Genomic DNA, 14,203 nt, shown 5'->3' with positions numbered 1-14,203 from the left:
CCTGAACCAAGATGGGCTTTCCAAGGTCAGGGGGTGCAGAGTGCTGATGCCGCTGTCATCATTTAGTTCCCATGGGTCCCAAGTCCTTGGGATGCCGTGGCGCCTTAATGATGAATGGGATTGCGTGCAACCGAGACAGGGTCGTGGCAGAACAGTGTCGAGAGTGTGTTGCTGGAAACGCACAGCAGGGAAATCGATGTTTCGGGCTCCAGCATCTGCAGACCTCCCTGTCTCCGAGCAGAACAGTGTTATCCGCTCAGGTTTAAGCAGAACGTCCGCAGCTACTCCTGCGGGTCCAACGAAACACAAAGCGCTATCCGGGAAGGCAAACGTAGGGGGTGGGGTCAGCAAGCACAGCGTAGGGTGATCCCGGTTCGTGAGGGGAAAAAGAAAACGTAGTGCGGTGAAATTGACAAAGGAAGTGAAATTGACAAAGGACGTGAAATTGACATTGTCAGAGCAAACCTGCGCAGGAAGGAGGGAGAGCGTCATGGAGGGGCGGTGGGCAAGATGGAAAGGACGGGGTCAAGGGAGGGCACAGACGGCAGTGTAAGGGCATGAGCAAGTGTTACCCTTCATGGTGTCGTGGGGGGATGAAGGTCGGGTCTGCAGGCAATGATAGTCTCCAGCTGAGAGTCGTGAGAACCCGGAATCAGTGTGTGTGGGGGGGGCGGGGGGGACTGTGTGTGTGTGTGTGTGTATATGTGTGTGTGTGTGTGTGTGTGTCTGCGTGTGTGGGTGCATGCGTGTGTGTGTGGCTGCATGTGTGTGTGTGTGGGTGCATGTGTGGGTGTGTGTGGCTGTGTGTGTGTGTGTCTGTGTGTGTGTGTGCATGTAGGGATATGCGGGTGTGTGAGAGTGTGTGTAGGTGCATGTGTGTGAGTGTACTGGGGTATCAATTTGTGAGAATGTGCGTGAGTGGCTGTGAATGTGGAAGTGTTTGAGTGAGTTTATGAGAGAGAGCTTGTGTTTGAGAGAGGGTATGCATGTGTGTGTGGGTCGGTAGGAGTGTGCTTTTGTGTGTGTGCGTGTACTTGTGTAGTGTCCGTGAAATAGTATACAGTGCAGTGTTGTCACGTGTCGTGTGACATGAACCAAAGTGCCCAGTTAAAGTCATCCCCATGGGTACCGAACTTGACTATCAGCCTCTGCTTGGCCACTTTGCATTGTTGGCTGTCCCATAGTCTGCCTTGCAGGATTGTCACCCAGGGGTCCGAGACCGAAAGGCACAGAGCACTGAAGTGCTCTCCGACTGGGAGGCTAGAACCAGTCTGACTCAAGATTGGGACACAGACAGACTTTAACCTCACACCTTTAATGCATTGTCTGAGCTGAGATGGCATCTCTTGTTAGACAACCTGAAGTTATCTCGACAACGTAACTTTGAAAAGGTTCTGAGGTTCTTATATTAAAGAACGGAAACTAGTAAACCCATTATAAAAGATGAAAGGCTTAACCTAAATGTGTTTAATATATCATTTCAGCTGCATTAAACTGTAATCCTTTTGCTGTAAATACTGCGTCTTATGGTCCTTCTTATCATCAGGTTGATCTACATCGGATACACTCCATCCATTCTTTATCCTTCAAAGAAAATCAGTCACCTTCATCAGACACTACCTTCCCTTAACAAATCCATGATGACTATATCGGATGATGACGTGGAGGAGCCTGTGGTGGACTGGGGAGGACAAAGTTCAAAATCACACAATACCAGGTTATCGTCCAAGTAGCTTTCGGAGCACTCCTAAAACTAGTGCTTCCAAGTAAAGCTGTTGGACTGTAATCTGGTGTTGTGTGATTTTTTACTTTATCCTGGATTAAACTTTCACTCACTGTGTGGTCACTTCTATCATCTCTCAGAGTTTTATCGAATCATTTTCTCATACTGGAAATATAAAAGCAGCTGGTGTCCACTCCTCCTATTTCTGACCTGCACCTAAAACAATAACATTACCGATTCGATATGAGAAATAACGTTGTTTGGATATTTGTGAACTGTCCACCCAGATTTCACTTGATATTAGGCTGTAGTTCACAAAAAACAAAATGAGAGTAATGTTGAAATGAGTGAAATCCGGAAACATTTCTTTCGAAATAAGATGGAAAACCAAGGAATTCTGCCATGACTCGTGTTTCTTTGAACCGTGCTCGACTTGACTCCTTAATCCTCCTGGGGACATCCTCAACTTCAAAGTTGTGTCTGCACTCCAGAGGTCTGGCAGACTCAATGTGATGTGCAGACGGAGGTGTTTCATTCCCACTGAATCGATCGGCTCTTTTGGTTGTGGAGTGGTGTTAAAATGCCCTGCTTGCGATGGCCGGGAATCGAACCGTGATCAACGGCTTAGAAGGCAGCTATGCTCACCACTGTACCACCCTCGCTACCGCCCGAAGTGCTCTTGAAATCAGCTGATGTGCCATAATAGTTCTTGACTCGAAATTTCGTTGTTGTTTTGTTGGAAAATTTGCAGTGAAATATTAGAATTGAGAAGTCATCAAAGACCGAGTTTTACTGAGTGGATCGGTCTCCTGATGCCCCGCCTCACTTTTTAATACACACAAAGCAGCATTTCGGATTTCTCATCATCTGAAATCAATCAATAACAGAAATAGCACGAAAATCCCAGGGCAACCCTGGAACGATCGCACAATTAAAACTTGTCAAGTTCTCAGAAAGGTTCACCGGACCGAAACGTGAACTCTGATTTCTCTTCATACAGCTTTACCACCGACTTCGGGTTTGGTTTCTGATTTACAGCGTAGACATAGTCATCGAGATAGAGATGTACAGCTCGGAAACAGACCCTTCGGTCCAACCTGCCCATGCCGACCAGATATCCCAACCCAATCTAGTCCCACCTGCCAGCACCCGGCCCATATCCTTCCAAACCCTTCATATTCATATACCCATCCAAATGCCTGGAAAATGTTGCAATTGTACCAGCCTCCACCACTTCCTCTGGCAGCTCATTCCACACACGTACCACCCTCTGGATGAAAGCGTTGACCCTTTGGTCGCTTTTATATCTTTCGCCTCTCACACTAAACCTATGCCCTCTAGTTCTGGACTCCCCGACCCCAGGGAAAAGACTTTGTCTATTTATCCTATCCATGCCCCACATAATTCTGCAGTTCTTTCAGTTTCTAAAACTTCTCAAGAGTTTTCTTAGAAAACAAAAACGGCAAAAACAGAGGAACCATTAGACTGAGGCCACGCTGCAGTAATTGTGGAGAGGAGGGAATTCCGGGTAACAGTTCGGGAAGCAGAACCCTCTCGAGGAATATGTATTAATTTGAAGTTCGATCCCGTTGATAGATTTGCAGGTTTCTCTTTTACTTTGTAGAAGAGGGGGAGGTGTCAGTCAGCAGTAAGGGGTTTTCACAGGAGGGCATGATTTGGAGATGCCAGTGTTGGACTGGGGTATAGAAAGTTAAAAATCACACAACACCAGGTTATAGACCAACAGGTTTAATTGGAAGCACTAGCTTTCGGAGCGCTGCTCCTTCATCAGGTGGTTGTCCGAAATCTAGAGCTTCCAATTAAATCTGTTGGACTATAACCTGGTGTTGTGTGATGTTTAACTTCACAGCAAGGGGTAGTCATGGGCAGCTGTTTAGTGAAGGTCGCTTCCACTGATGTGGGAAGGCAGTGCACGCAAAACCCTCCCTGCCCTAGATAGGTAACCTGAACCAAGATGGGCTTTCCAAGGTCAGGGGGTGCAGAGTGCTGAGGCCGCTGTCATCATTTAGTTCCCATGGGTCCCCAGTCCTTGGGATGCCGTGGCGCCTTAATGATGAATGGGATTGTGTGCAACCGAGACAGGGTCGTGGCAGAACAGTGTCGAGAGTGTGTTGCTGGAAACGCACAGCAGGGAAATCGATGTTTCGGGCTCCAGCATCTACAGACCTCCCTGTCTCCGAGCAGAACAGTGTTATCCGCTCAGGTTTAAGCAGAACGTCCGCAGCTACTCCTGCGGGTCCAACGAAACACAAAGCGCTATCCGGGAAGGCAAACGTAGGGGGTGGGGTCAGCAAGCACAGCGTAGGGTGATCCCGGTTCGTGAGGGGAAAAAGAAAACGTAGTGCGGTGAAATTGACAAAGGAAGTGAAATTGACAAAGGACGTGAAATTGACATTGTCAGAGCAAACCTGCGCAGGAAGGAGGGAGAGCGTCATGGAGGGGCGGTGGGCAAGATGGAAAGGACGGGGTCAAGGGAGGGCACAGACGGCAGTGTAAGGGCATGAGCAAGTGTTACCCTTCATGGTGTCGTGGGGGGATGAAGGTCGGGTCTGCAGGCAATGATAGTCTCCAGCTGAGAGTCGTGAGAACCCGGAATCAGTGTGTGTGGGGGGGGCGGGGGGGACTGTGTGTGTGTGTGTGTGTATATGTGTGTGTGTGTGTGTGTGTGTGTCTGCGTGTGTGGGTGCATGCGTGTGTGTGTGGCTGCATGTGTGTGTGTGTGCGTGCATGTGTGGGTGTGTGTGGCTGTGTGTGTGTGTGTCTGTGTGTGTGTATGCATGTAGGGATATGCGGGTCTGTGAGAGTGTGTGTAGGTGCATGTGTGTGAGTGTACTGAGGTATCAATTTGTGAGAATGTGCGTGAGTGGCTGTGAATGTGGAAGTGTTTGAGTGAGTTTATGAGAGAGAGCTTGTGTTTGAGAGAGGGTATGCATGTGTGTGTGGGTCGGTAGGAGTGTGCTTTTGTGTGTGTGCGTGTACTTGTGTAGTGTCGGTGAAATAGTATGCAGTGCAGTGTTGTCACGTGTCGTGTGACATGAACCAAAGTGCCCAGTTAAAGTCATCCCCATGGGTACCGAACTTGACTATCAGCCTCTGCTTGGCCACTTTGCATTGTTGGCTGTCCCATAGTCTGCCTTGCAGGATTGTCACCCAGGGGTCCGAGACCGAAAGGCACAGAGCGCTGAAGTGCTCTCCGACTGGGAGGCTAGAACCAGTCTGACTCAAGATTGGGACACAGACAGACTTTAACCTCACACCTTTAATGCATTGTCTGAGCTGAGATGGCATCTCTTGTTAGACAACCTGAAGTTATCTCGACAACGTAACTTTGAAAAGGTTCTGAGGTTCTTATATTAAAGAACGGAAACTAGTAAACCCATTATAAAAGATGAAAGGCTTAACCTAAATGTGTTTAATATATCATTTCAGCTGCATTAAACTGTAATCCTTTTGCTATAAATACTGCGTCTTATGGTCCTTCTTATCATCAGGTTGATCTACATCGGATACACTCCATCCATTCTTTATCCTTCAAAGAAAATCAGTCACCTTCATCAGACACTACCTTTCCTTAACAAATCCATGATGACTATATCGGATGATGACGTGGAGGAGCCTGTGGTGGACTGGGGAGGACAAACTTCAAAATCACACAATACCAGGTTATCGTCCAAGTAGCTTTCGGAGCACTCCTAAAACTAGTGCTTCCAAGTAAAGCTGTTGGACTGTAATCTGGTGTTGTGTGATTTTTAACTTTATCCTGGATTAAACTTTCACTCACTGTGTGGTCACTTCTATCATCTCTCAGAGTTTTATCGAATCATTTTCTCATACTGGAAATATAAAAGCAGCTGGTGTCCACTCCTCCTATTTCTGACCTGCACCTAAAACAATAACATTACCGATTCGATATGAGAAATAACGTTGTTTGGATATTTGTGAACTGTCCACCCAGATTTCACTTGATATTAGGCTGTAGTTCACAAAAAACAAAATGAGAGTAATGTTGAAATGAGTGAAATCCGGAAACATTTCTTTCGAAATAAGATGGAAAACCAAGGAATTCTGCCATGACTCGTGTTTCTTTGAACCGTGCTCGACTTGACTCCTTAATCCTCCTGGGGACATCCTCAACTTCAAAGTTGTGTCTGCACTCCAGAGGTCTGGCAGACTCAATGTGATGTGCAGACGGAGGTGTTTCATTCCCACTGAATCGATCGACTCTTTTGGTTGTGGAGTGGTGTTAAAATGCACTGCTTGCGATGGCCGGGAATCGAACCCGGGTCAACTGCTTGGAAGGCAGCTATGCTCACCACTATACCACCACCGCTACAGGCTGACGCGCTCTAGAAATCAGCTGATGTGCCATAATAGTTCTTGACTCGAAATTTCGTTGTTGTTTTGTTGGAAATTTTGCAGTGAAATATTAGAATTGAGAAGTCATCAAAGACCGAGTTTTACTGAGTGGATCGGTCTCCTGATGCCCCGCCTCACTTTTTAATACACACAAAGCAGCATTTCGGATTTCTCATCATCTGAAATCAATCAATAACAGAAATAGCACGAAAATCCCAGGGCAACCCTGGAACGATCACACAATTAAAACTTGTCAAGTTCTCAGAAAGGTTCACCGGACCGAAACGTGAACTCTGATTTCTCTTCATACAGCTTTACCACCGACTTCGGGTTTGGTTTCTGATTTACAGCGTAGACATAGTCATCGAGATAGAGATGTACAGCTCGGAAACAGACCCTTCGGTCCAACCTGCCCATGCCGACCAGATATCCCAACCCAATCTAGTCCCACCTGCCAGCACCCGGCCCATATCCTTCCAAACCCTTCCTATTCATATACCCATCCAAATGCCTGGAAAATGTTGCAATTGTACCAGCCTCCGCCACTTCCTCTGGCAGCTCATTCCACACACGTACCACCCTCTGGATGAAAGCGTTGACCCTTTGGTCGCTTTTATATCTTTCGCCTCTCACACTAAACCTATGCTCTCTAGTTCTGGACTCCCCGACCCCAGGGAAAAGACTTTGTCTATTTATCCTATCCATGCCCCACATAATTCTGCAGTTCTTTCAGTTTCTAAAACTTCTCAAGAGTTTTCTTAGAAAACAAAATCGGCAAAAACAGAGGAACCATTAGACTGAGGCCACGCTGCAGTAATTGTGGAGAGGAGGGAATTCCGGGTAACAGTTCGGGAAGCAGAACCCTCTCGAGGAATATGTATTAATTTGAAGTTCGATCCCGTTGATAGATTTGCAGGTTTCTCTTTTACTTTGTAGAAGAGGGGGAGGTGTCAGTCAGCAGTAAGGGGTTTTCACAGGAGGGCATGATTTGGAGATGCCAGTGTTGGACTGGGGTATAGAAAGTTAAAAATCACACAACACCAGGTTATAGACCAACAGGTTTAATTGGAAGCACTAGCTTTCGGAGCGCTGCTCCTTCATCAGGTGGTTGTCCGAAATCTAGAGCTTCCAATTAAATCTGTTGGACTATAACCTGGTGTTGTGTGATGTTTAACTTCACAGCAAGGGGTAGTCATGGGCAGCTGTTTAGTGAAGGTCGCTTCCACTGATGTGGGAAGGCAGTGCACGCAAAACCCTCCCTGCCCTAGATAGGTAACCTGAACCAAGATGGGCTTTCCAAGGTCAGGGGGTGCAGAGTGCTGATGCCGCTGTCATCATTTAGTTCCCATGGGTCCCAAGTCCTTGGGATGCCGTGGCGCCTTAATGATGAATGGGATTGCGTGCAACCGAGACAGGGTCGTGGCAGAACAGTGTCGAGAGTGTGTTGCTGGAAACGCACAGCAGGGAAATCGATGTTTCGGGCTCCAGCATCTGCAGACCTCCCTGTCTCCGAGCAGAACAGTGTTATCCGCTCAGGTTTAAGCAGAACGTCCGCAGCTACTCCTGCGGGTCCAACGAAACACAAAGCGCTATCCGGGAAGGCAAACGTAGGGGGTGGGGTCAGCAAGCACAGCGTAGGGTGATCCCGGTTCGTGAGGGGAAAAAGAAAACGTAGTGCGGTGAAATTGACAAAGGAAGTGAAATTGACAAAGGACGTGAAATTGACATTGTCAGAGCAAACCTGCGCAGGAAGGAGGGAGAGCGTCATGGAGGGGCGGTGGGCAAGATGGAAAGGACGGGGTCAAGGGAGGGCACAGACGGCAGTGTAAGGGCATGAGCAAGTGTTACCCTTCATGGTGTCGTGGGGGGATGAAGGTCGGGTCTGCAGGCAATGATAGTCTCCAGCTGAGAGTCGTGAGAACCCGGAATCAGTGTGTGTGGGGGGGGCGGGGGGGACTGTGTGTGTGTGTGTGTGTATATGTGTGTGTGTGTGTGTGTGTGTCTGCGTGTGTGGGTGCATGCGTGTGTGTGTGGCTGCATGTGTGTGTGTGTGGGTGCATGTGTGGGTGTGTGTGGCTGTGTGTGTGTGTGTCTGTGTGTGTGTGTGCATGTAGGGATATGCGGGTGTGTGAGAGTGTGTGTAGGTGCATGTGTGTGAGTGTACTGGGGTATCAATTTGTGAGAATGTGCGTGAGTGGCTGTGAATGTGGAAGTGTTTGAGTGAGTTTATGAGAGAGAGCTTGTGTTTGAGAGAGGGTATGCATGTGTGTGTGGGTCGGTAGGAGTGTGCTTTTGTGTGTGTGCGTGTACTTGTGTAGTGTCCGTGAAATAGTATACAGTGCAGTGTTGTCACGTGTCGTGTGACATGAACCAAAGTGCCCAGTTAAAGTCATCCCCATGGGTACCGAACTTGACTATCAGCCTCTGCTTGGCCACTTTGCATTGTTGGCTGTCCCATAGTCTGCCTTGCAGGATTGTCACCCAGGGGTCCGAGACCGAAAGGCACAGAGCGCTGAAGTGCTCTCCGACTGGGAGGCTAGAACCAGTCTGACTCAAGATTGGGACACAGACAGACTTTAACCTCACACCTTTAATGCATTGTCTGAGCTGAGATGGCATCTCTTGTTAGACAACCTGAAGTTATCTCGACAACGTAACTTTGAAAAGGTTCTGAGGTTCTTATATTAAAGAACGGAAACTAGTAAACCCATTATAAAAGATGAAAGGCTTAACCTAAATGTGTTTAATATATCATTTCAGCTGCATTAAACTGTAATCCTTTTGCTGTAAATACTGCGTCTTATGGTCCTTCTTATCATCAGGTTGATCTACATCGGATACACTCCATCCATTCTTTATCCTTCAAAGAAAATCAGTCACCTTCATCAGACACTACCTTCCCTTAACAAATCCATGATGACTATATCGGATGATGACGTGGAGGAGCCTGTGGTGGACTGGGGAGGACAAAGTTCAAAATCACACAATACCAGGTTATCGTCCAAGTAGCTTTCGGAGCACTCCTAAAACTAGTGCTTCCAAGTAAAGCTGTTGGACTGTAATCTGGTGTTGTGTGATTTTTAACTTTATCCTGGATTAAACTTTCACTCACTGTGTGGTCACTTCTATCATCTCTCAGAGTTTTATCGAATCATTTTCTCATACTGGAAATATAAAAGCAGCTGGTGTCCACTCCTCCTATTTCTGACCTGCACCTAAAACAATAACATTACCGATTCGATATGAGAAATAACGTTGTTTGGATATTTGTGAACTGTCCACCCAGATTTCACTTGATATTAGGCTGTAGTTCACAAAAAACAAAATGAGAGTAATGTTGAAATGAGTGAAATCCGGAAACATTTCTTTCGAAATAAGATGGAAAACCAAGGAATTCTGCCATGACTCGTGTTTCTTTGAACCGTGCTCGACTTGACTCCTTAATCCTCCTGGGGACATCCTCAACTTCAAAGTTGTGTCTGCACTCCAGAGGTCTGGCAGACTCAATGTGATGTGCAGATGGAGGTGTTTCATTCCCACTGAATCGATCGGCTCTTTTGGTTGTGGAGTGGTGTTAAAATGCACTGCTTGCGATGGCCGGGAATCGAACCCGGGTCAACTGCTTGGAAGGCAGCTATGCTCACCACTATACCACCATCGCTACAGGCTGAAGCGCTCTAGAAATCAGCTGATGTGCCATAATAGTTCTTGACTCGAAATTTCGTTGTTGTTTTGTTGGAAATTTTGCAGTGAAATATTAGAATTGAGAAGTCATCAAAGACCGAGTTTTACTGAGTGGATCGGTCTCCTGATGCCCCGCCTCACTTTTTAATACACACAAAGCAGCATTTCGGATTTCTCATCATCTGAAATCAATCAATAACAGAAATAGCACGAAAATCCCAGGGCAACCCTGGAACGATCACACAATTAAAACTTGTCAAGTTCTCAGAAAGGTTCACCGGACCGAAACGTGAACTCTGATTTCTCTTCATACAGCTTTACCACCGACTTCGGGTTTGGTTTCTGATTTACAGCGTAGACATAGTCATCGAGATAGAGATGTACAGCTCGGAAACAGACCCTTCGGTCCAACCTGCCCATGCCGACCAGATATCCCAACCCAATCTAGTCCCACCTGCCAGCACCCGGCCCATATCCTTCCAAACCCTTCCTATTCATATACCCATCCAAATGCCTGGAAAATGTTGCAATTGTACCAGCCTCCGCCACTTCCTCTGGCAGCTCATTCCACACACGTACCACCCTCTGGATGAAAGCGTTGACCCTTTGGTCGCTTTTATATCTTTCGCCTCTCACACTAAACCTATGCCCTCTAGTTCTGGACTCCCCGACCCCAGGGAAAAGACTTTGTCTATTTATCCTATCCATGCCCCACATAATTCTGCAGTTCTTTCAGTTTCTAAAACTTCTCAAGAGTTTTCTTAGAAAACAAAAACGGCAAAAACAGAGGAACCATTAGACTGGGAGGAAGTCGTAGCCAGGCGCAGTGATGTCGGGACAGGAATACCGATCAATGCAGGGGACACAGAGAGCAGGGTCACTGGACAAGGGATTATTGGATCACAGCCCCTCTTGTAGCAGTCCACCCATGCACTACCCTCAGGTACTCAGCGAAACGGTGCCCATCCACAGAGAGAGCATCCGCAGGCCTCCTATATTATGATTGAGCCATTTCCCCAACACGCGAGACCCTTGGGCTACTGAAGGAGCGAGGTTTTGCAGGCTGTCTCTAAACGCTCCTCACACTCCCCGTCTGCGAATCCAATCCACGTGGAGGTAGGGGGGACATTTCATTGTCTCAGTGAGGAAGTCCTTGAGGAGTGGGATAGGTTAATGAACTCTCTGTCTCAGGAGCAAAGAATCCAGTTGAAATGATTGGTGCAGCAGCATGACAACATATGCAGGAATAAGATGAGGAGGACTAATACTGTTGTGCATGTGCTGGAAGTTGGGAATGCTGATGCATAAAATAACACCCCTGCAGACCTCTTCATTTCAAAGCCACACAGGTCCAGAAGGAAGTGGATGTGATGCTTAACGGAGATATCTTCGAACTGAGTCAGAGCAAGTGGAGTTCGCCGATCGTGATAGTTCCCAAACCTGACAAGACTGAATGGTTTTGTGTGGACTATTGGAAGATCAATGCCGTAACAAAATCAGACTCATACAAGATTGGAGGACTGTAGGGTGAAGGTTGGATAAACTAGTTACATCAGAAAGTTGGACTTACTGTGTGGTTATTGACAGGTACCTTTATCAGAGAAAGTGAAAGAGGTTTCTGCATTTGTCATTCCAAATGGGCTATATCAATTCAAAGTCGAATGAAGAACACACCAGCCACATCCCAAAGATTTATGAACAGAGTCGTGGCTGAGTTAACAAACTGTGCAGTTTATCTGGATGATATATTGATGTTTAGCAAGTCATGGAAAGATCACATGGTACAGTTGGCAGAGCTCTTTGAACAATTAAGAGAAATAAAACCATAATAAATGTAAAGAAAACAGAATTTGCGAAAACCGAGGTGATGCTTTTGGGGCATAAAATCTGTCATGGAAGGTTGACCTCAAGGATCGCAAAGACAAAGGCCATCAAGGAATTTCATCTGACAGCACGTGTTATTGTGAATTCAACAGATAAATTACAACTAAGATTGGACAGATACCTTATGTTATGTATATGTGTGCAGAAATTTAATATGATCTTAAATTAATGTCTTATGTATTTTATTGTAATGGGATTTAAGAATTAGAAAAAAGATGAAGCAGTTGTTTCATTATGATGGTCCATCTTTTTCTTAACCGGGGGGGAGGTGTTATGAAGTTGAAGTTTAAGAGAGAGTAAATGCTGTTCTGAACTGAGAGCTGACACGCACCTGTGGTGACTAGATGGCAGTTTCAGAGAGTATTGGAAATTTGAAAATATGTATAATTTGGCTGTGAAATGGATACATGAGTTGGTTGCTGCTTTGACAAGAATTCAAACTTAACCAATCATTTTGAATTATGCCCCAGGATACCTAAACCCAATCGCGTTTGTATTTATTGTTTTTGCAAACATACAACCAGTGAGACGATCTGATGTTGGGGTATTAAAAAAAAAGCCGGCATTTAGAAAGTCTGACAGAGCAACTGTTATTGAGAGAGTAACTGCTATCAAGAAAGACTGCCATTCAAAAACACTCTCTGTCAGAGGTATCTTCTTCATATGAAATATCTTCACATTAAAAGGCAGAAAGCAACCCAGAGAGATCTTCAGCCAAAAGAAGACAGACACCGGAGACGACAGCCACTATATGGTTTTGAAACTAAATTGATGTAATATTAATATATTTTTTTTATTGGAAGAGTTCATTGTTATAGAATTGTAGGCAGACAATAAGCAGTTAAGAGAGGGAGGAAGGAGCTTAGAGTTGTGATTTGTTGTTTAATGTTCACTTTTAGAGTTAAGGAATAAATTAATGTTATTTTCTCTAAATAGTGGAATTTGGATGTTCTCTATTACTCATATTTTAACAGATTATGAGGTGAGGTGAACCTTTTTGGGTGTTTCGTTTAATTAACAGAGGAGTTCACCACCGTGTCATAATACAATACATAAAGCCATAGTATCATCACAGAAGACAGAATGATGCTGCCTCCGGAGATGAGTGACTGGGCTTGCAACAATGGTGAGCTGTCAGAGTAATAATGGACATGGTGATTGGCCATTGGTGTTGGTGTGATGATGTGGGCGGTCAGGCAGAGGAATGATGGTATGAATGCCAATAGGATGGGAATGTTGGTGAGGTATATGTGAGAAAGAGAGTGATAATGTACATGGAGACTGGACATGGAGATGTGCATGCTGGGTTTAGAGTGATGGTGGGTTAGGTATGGAGTGCTATGATGGCCATGGTAACTGACCATTGGGATGCCAGTAATGTTGGATTCTGGGAATGGCCAATAGGATGTGGGAGATAGTGCAGAGGAGGTTTGGTGATGAACATGGAAACTCGCCAATAACATAGCAGTGATGGTGAGGTGGGCAGTAGGACACAGGATGAAGGATGTGGATACTGTATTTCAGAGTTTTAATTCAGAAATCTTTTGAGGTATCAAGTGGATTCAGTGAACAGTTAGGAAGGCAAATGCAATGTTTGCATTTGTTTTGAATGGACTAGAATACAAGAGCAGAAGTGAACTGTTGAGGCTGTACAAAGTTCTGGTCAGATGGCATTTTCTACATTGTGAGCAGCTATGAGCCCTGTGTCAAAGGAGGGATGTGTTACCCAAGGAAGTGACAGAGAAGGTCTACAAGAATGGTTCTGGGTTGTCATATGAGGAGAAGTTGAGGAATCTGAGCCAGAACACAAGGCTGAGTAGATAGATGATGTGGGGCCTCACTGAAAATTATAGACAGTTACCTTGGATGAGGGGAATGGCCAATTCGATGGGGGCTAATAGTTGGGATGAATGTGTTGCTTGACGTGGAGATTGTCCAATGGGATGAGAGAAATGCTGTGGGAAAGTGAGAGTAATGATGGACATGGTGTGTGGAATGAGGATGGTGTGGAGGTTTGGAACAGTGTAGGGATGGGGATGATATGAGTTATGTGATAGTGTGGAAGATGAAGACAGGGGATGGAGATTGTTAAAAATCACACGGCACCAGGTTGTAGTCCAACAGGTTTATTTGGAAGTACCAGCATTCACAGCACTGCTCCTTCATGAGGGAGCTGTGGAGCAGGACTATAAGACACAGACTTTATAGAAAAAGATCACAGTGTCATGCAACTGAAATGATATGTTGAACAAACCTAGATTGCTGTTAAGTCTTTCATCTTTTAGAATGGGCTGCAGGTTTCAGTTCATTAATATGTAAATCCCAGAACTTCTTTCAAGTCACATGCTTGAGATAACTTCAGGCTTTATTAGAAAAGAGATGACATTTCAGCTCAGACAATGCATTAACTGTGTGAAGTTAGAGCCTGTCTGTATCTTAATCTTGAGCCAGACTGGTTCTATTTCCAAAGTAGGAATTTGTAAAATGTTACATGGATTGACTTGCTTGCATTGACTGCTTGCAAATTGTGTGCTT

At 45.6% G+C, this 14,203-nt stretch overlaps 2 non-coding genes across 2 annotated transcripts; both read right to left on the bottom strand.

Moving 5' to 3' along the window:
* Positions 1-6,002: 6,002 nt before the first annotated feature.
* On the bottom strand, positions 6,003-6,074 carry trnag-ucc (transfer RNA glycine (anticodon UCC)). The gene has a single exon. It is a non-coding gene; the product is annotated as a tRNA-Gly (tRNA).
* Positions 6,075-9,689: 3,615 nt separating this feature from the next.
* Positions 9,690-9,761, bottom strand: trnag-ucc (transfer RNA glycine (anticodon UCC)). The gene has a single exon. It is a non-coding gene; the product is annotated as a tRNA-Gly (tRNA).
* Between the last annotated feature and the right edge of the window lie 4,442 nt (positions 9,762-14,203).

The sequence above is a fragment of the Chiloscyllium punctatum genome, chromosome 15 (genome assembly GCF_047496795.1).
Source record: "Chiloscyllium punctatum isolate Juve2018m chromosome 15, sChiPun1.3, whole genome shotgun sequence".
Classification (NCBI taxonomy): domain Eukaryota; kingdom Metazoa; phylum Chordata; class Chondrichthyes; order Orectolobiformes; family Hemiscylliidae; genus Chiloscyllium; species Chiloscyllium punctatum.
This window is presented reverse-complemented; position numbering and strand designations above follow the sequence as displayed.